We start from the raw sequence: 5,367 nt of genomic DNA, 5'->3' as shown, positions 1-5,367 counted from the left end.
CGACATCCAGCTAATTTATTCTATTTTTAGTAGAGATGGGGAGGTGGTGTCTCACTCCGGCTCAGGCTGGTCTCAAACTCCTGGCCTTAAGCAGTCCTCCCACCTCGGCCTCCCAGAGTGCTAGGATTACAGGCGTGAGCCACCACGCCCAGCCCATAGACAGTTTCTAACCAAACTCTGATGAGTGTTTCATCCGAGGAACGCCTCCCGTGGGCATCTGATTCTGGCAGCCCAAGCTCCTCACCTGCGCCAGGGGCTTGGGCTTCAACCCCACTGTGTGGTTAGAGTTTGGTGTTCTTGAAGCTTAGCGGGACTTGGCTTCGGTAACCCCATGGCTGGGGCTCAGCAAACAGGCTCTAAGTCTCTGCTTTCCTCCAACCTCCAGCTGCTGCGTATTCCTGGCTCTGGGCAGCCGCTTCCACTTGCTTTCTCACATGTGTGTTAGTTTGTGCCTGGTCTTGATCTCTAGTCCTGAAGAGGCTGTCTATGGCACCTGTGAAAGCCCGAGTTCTCTAGAAAACAGAGCAGTGGCAAAACAGACAGACAGAACATCTCGGACCGTCTGCAGAGGGGAGGAAGGGAAAGCAGTTTTTCTGCCAGCTCTCCCCTGTCTCCTGAATCTCACTGGCCAAAATTGCCCCACCTGGATCAGGTCTCATGTCTCCTGGGACTTCTGAGTCCAGGTGTCAGGAGCTCTGGCCCAATGGAGGCAGCACTGGGGCCAGCCCTCCCCTCCCGGAAGGCCCAGACTGCCTGGGGGTCAGGGGTTGGGGGCAGCAGGCCAGGCATCCATGAAGCAAGCAGCCGGAGCCCAGGAGGTGTGGGAAGCTGGGCAGAGCTAGAGAAACCCATTGACTGGGTCACTCACAACCCCTGCCCCCAACAACTCTGCCCAGAGTGGCATTTCGTAGAAGCCTAAGCCTCAGATATGGCCTTTCCCGCTGTGCCGGGGTGAACAGTGTCCCCGCAAAATTCATGTCCACGTAGGACCTCAGAATGTGACCTTACTTGGAAATAGGCTCTTTGTAGATGTAATTGTTGAAATGAGGTCATACTGGATTAGGGTGAGCCCTATATATCCTACGTGACTGCTGTCCTGATGAGGAGAGGACACACAGACACACACACAGATGCACACGGGCAAGACGGCCACGTGATGACGGAGGCAGCGACTGGGGAGATGCAGCTACAAGCCAAGCATTGCCAGCGGACACCAGAACCTGGCAGAGGCAAGATAGGACTCTTCCCTCGAGCCTTCAGAGAAAGCATGGCCGTGATGACACTTTGACTTTAGACTTCTGTCTTCAAGAACTGTGAAAGAATAGTTTTCTGTTACTTTAAGCCACCCAGGTTGTGGTGATTTGCTACAGCAGCCCAAGGAAACTGGCGCTGTTCTGAGTACAACAGCAGGTAACAACAACAGCATTTACCGAGCACTGACGTGCCAGCCTCTGCTCTTAGCCTGTCACATGTCGTGGTGGATCCTGTCCTCCACTTCAAAGGCGAAGACGGGGAAGCACAGAGGATGGTGTGTACAGTCTGGCTCCAGCAGGAAGGGAAGGACGGGAACTGGCGTTTACTGAGCTGCTGCTATGTCCCAGGCTCTTAACATTTCACTCATGTTGGTGGTGGGGAGAAAAAGAGTTGTTTTCCTGAAAGCCAGAGACAGAATTCCTCTTGGGGAGAAATGTTATATTTCGCTTGGGTCCCTCTGGGAAGAAAGGTGAGCTCCTCTTCTCACTTCACGCCCCTCACTTTGAATAGCAAGAGCGACTGGATCTGGGGGGTGAGGGGCAAACGGCTTGGCAGGGAAGAGATGGGGGAACAAGAGGCAGGAACTTAGTGGCCTGGGAAAAGGCTAGTGTCCGCTTGAGGAGAAGGGTGGAATGTGCTGGGAATGGCTGAAGAATTGTGAAGAACAAGGATATATTAATAAAATATTGATTCTGATTTCTTCTTTGCACTTCCCTGAGATATAATTTTCCACCATAGTCTCGAACCTTCGGAAGACATCTGGGCCACTGCAGCCTGGCCTTTTTGGGTACAGTGGGCATTGGAGCAATGTCCTCCGTGGAGCAGAGAGCTCTCGAAAGGGGGCCTCCTAGAGAGGATATGAGATGAAAAGCCGCGATCCATGGAAGAATAAATGCTGTCAAAGGAGACAAGGAGAAATGGAAGCCCTGTGACAACCCTTAAGATAAGAGGAGGCTGCTGGGTTTCTCATTGCAAGAGGAACTTTTATCTTAATGATAAAGGACTGAGTGACAGTAGCAACTCAGAGGTCATTGAGGTTAAACAGACATCTGATCTGAATCAGATTAAGACATCTGATTCTTCAGTTGTGCATTCGTTCACTTGATCCTTACGAAACCCACGTGAGAGAGTCCTTGTTCCCCACTCCACACTCCATGAGGACAGGGTCTTTGCCTCCTTTGGTCATTGTGTTCTCAGCACCTAGAACAGTCCATGACACACACAAGGTGCTCAGTAAATACTTGTTAAATGAATGAAAGAATTATGCCCATTTTACAAATAGGGAAACTGAGGCATAAGAATGCTAAATAACTTTCCCAGGGTCACACAGAGCAAGTTGGTTTTAACCTGAAAGCACATGCACTTTCTTCTACAAAGCACCCCTCATCCCTCTGGCTCTCCTTGGAAAAGATCTTGTTGAAGAATCAAGTTAGGAAAAGTGGTAGTTTATGAGTAAAAGTGCCTACATGAAAAAATGCATTCCTAGGCTGACTTTTAAAGGAGAAAAATCTCTGAGGCACACACTCATTTTGTGGATTAAATCTCTGCTGTGGCTGTCAGTATTGGTTGATGTGGGTATGGCTCCAGCTCACCAGAAGAAATGTTTTAAATGCTATCTTCTGATCTAAATTAACAAAAAGAACAAAAAAGAAAATAAGCATCATCCATAATTCTTCCCACCTTCACCTTAAATAACCAAATATTTAGGAATATTTTCTTCAGCTTTTTCTATTCCGCATTTTATTTATTTATTTATTTGTCTATTTATTGACAGGGATCTCGCTTTGTCACCCAGGTTGGAGTGCAGTGGTGTGGTCACAGCATTGTTTTAAAGACAGCTGAGTATCTACACAAGTTCATAATATTTTACCATAAGCCTATTTCCCAATATCATTAAAAAATTCTCCATAAATGTAAAGCTTAATGGCTTAATGTTTCATTCTATGGTTCTTTCCAAAGTTGTATAGCCACTGTTACTGTCTGAATGTGTATCCCCAAATTCATACATTGAAAGAAGTCTGAGAGTGACTCCTTTCCCCTTCCACCATGTGAGAACACAGTGAGAAGGGACCATCTATGAACCAGAGTGAGCCGTCAACCAAACAGAATCTGCCATCCCGTTGATTTTGGACTTCCCAGCCTCCACAACTGTGAGCAATAAATTGCTATTGTTTATAAGCTACACAGTTTATGATATTTTTGTTATAGCAGCCTGAACAGACTAAGACAGCCCCCATAAGTCTTTTAAAGCAATTAAAGAGATTGGGAACAAACGCTTAGATCATTTCCTCCCAAATACATTCCTTACACCTCTGTAAAACATCATCCAAGTAGTCCCTGCTGTCTTGGATGATAGTGTTAGTGAAAGGACATTTCTCTTATTCTCATTTTCAATTTAAATATTTTATTTTATTTTATTATTTTTTATTCTTTTTTTGCTTGGTCAACAAGTTTATTATCTTTATCTGAAAAATCCTTGTAGAAAATTGCTGTTTGGTTTAGCTTTCAGCAGCCCACCCCTGAGCTCTGAGGAAGCTTGCCTTCTTTTGAGCTACCAATCTTTCTTCTGGGCAAGGGACATTTTAGGATGGTTTCATCTCTTCTTCTTAACTTCTTTCTTGGGCTTCTTCTCATATACTGGACTATCTTGTATAGCAGCATGAGCTTTCTTCTACATCTCCTCCATTGTCTCTGGAGTAACGTTGTTCTTTATGGATTGAGAGAACAGTTTCCTGTAAGCATCTTCATCTTCTTCCATTAGATAACGTACATAATCTGCACCATTCTGACCATGGTGTGCTTCCGATGTACTTCAGCATTAAATTCCTTGCTTCAGAATCATAACCAGGGAATCGTTTGGTCCTGTGAGGGATGGACAAGCCTCCACCCACAGCTCCCTTCAGCGCCCCCAAAACTCTATTTCCAGTGGTAGTTCTGGCAAGGCCTGCATCCAAATAGCACGAGAAAGCACTAGGCTGGTCGTCAGTGCTTTCCACATTGTGTTCATCTCCAGTCGCCTCCACCTGGCCTTCATAGATCTTGTCAGTGCCAAACCTATTGCGATGCCTGCGGGCCAGCGGCAGGCCAGTACAACATGCTGCGGCATAATCTGTCAGGCCAACCTTCACAGCATATTTTGGTAGTTCGTATGCATAAGCTTCTACACGGGCATATGCAATCTGACAAATGGTATCTCTGTTAGTCACACGAACTATCATTCTGTATTTGGGTGTGTTGTACTTATTTTTATCCTGTATCATCAAGCATTTCCGAGCACAGTCATCAGTTTTACCCTTTCGTCGTCTTCTGAATTTCACTTGGTATCTCTCAAGGTAGGCCTTATTCTTGACAACTTTAACAAACTCCATCCTGCCAAATAGAGGCCCACATTGGCGGCTCTACACGGACTTGCAGGCCCAGCAGTGCTGGGTGGGGGAGCTTAAATTTAAATATTTTAAATTAATTCCTGCACATGGAAACAAACAAATAGGTGAAAACCACCAGCAAACTTCAAAGTGTTAAATGAATATATATTAAACAAAAGGCTCATTTCTCTCTTCCCAAATTTCCATCCCTGGGGGGTGACACTACAGTCAGTATTTTGGGCATCTTTCAAAGATGTTCTGTTCCTATGCAAGCACGTATATAACAGTCATCCCGATCTCTTTTCACACCAATGATAGTGTACTCTGCAAATTGCTCTCGCCTTGCTTTGTGCTCTTAATGTAGGCAGAGTGTGGTCTAGCGGTTTAGAGCACAGTATTTGGGATCCAGGCTTCCTGTGTTTAAATTCCAGTCCATCATTGATTAGTCATGCATTTTTGGGCAATTTACCTAATTTCTCTGTGCTCCAGTTTCCTCATCTGTAAAATTGTACTAATAATGGTACTTACCTCATTGGGTCCCTGCATGGTGTTATGGGTTGAATTGTGTTTCCCCAAAAATATGTTAAAGTCCTAACCTCCAGTACCTCAGAATGTGACTTTATTTAGAAATAGGGTCTTTACAGAAGTAATCAAATTAAAATGAGGTCATTAGGATGAGCCCTAATACAATATGACTGGTGTCCTTATAAAAAAGGGAAATTTGGACACAGAGACACAGACATGCACA

The 5,367-nt window shown here is 45.4% G+C and overlaps 1 pseudogene; it reads right to left on the bottom strand.

Annotated features, from left to right (window-relative positions):
- Positions 1-3,752: 3,752 nt before the first annotated feature.
- LOC138381711 (large ribosomal subunit protein uL18-like) lies at positions 3,753-4,628 on the bottom strand (annotated as a pseudogene).
- Between the last annotated feature and the right edge of the window lie 739 nt (positions 4,629-5,367).

The sequence above is a fragment of the Eulemur rufifrons genome, chromosome 3, assembly GCF_041146395.1.
Source record: "Eulemur rufifrons isolate Redbay chromosome 3, OSU_ERuf_1, whole genome shotgun sequence".
In the NCBI taxonomy this organism is placed as follows: Eukaryota; Metazoa; Chordata; class Mammalia; order Primates; family Lemuridae; genus Eulemur; species Eulemur rufifrons.
The sequence above is the reverse complement of the archived record's forward strand: the minus strand, read 5'-3'. Positions and strand labels throughout refer to the sequence as shown.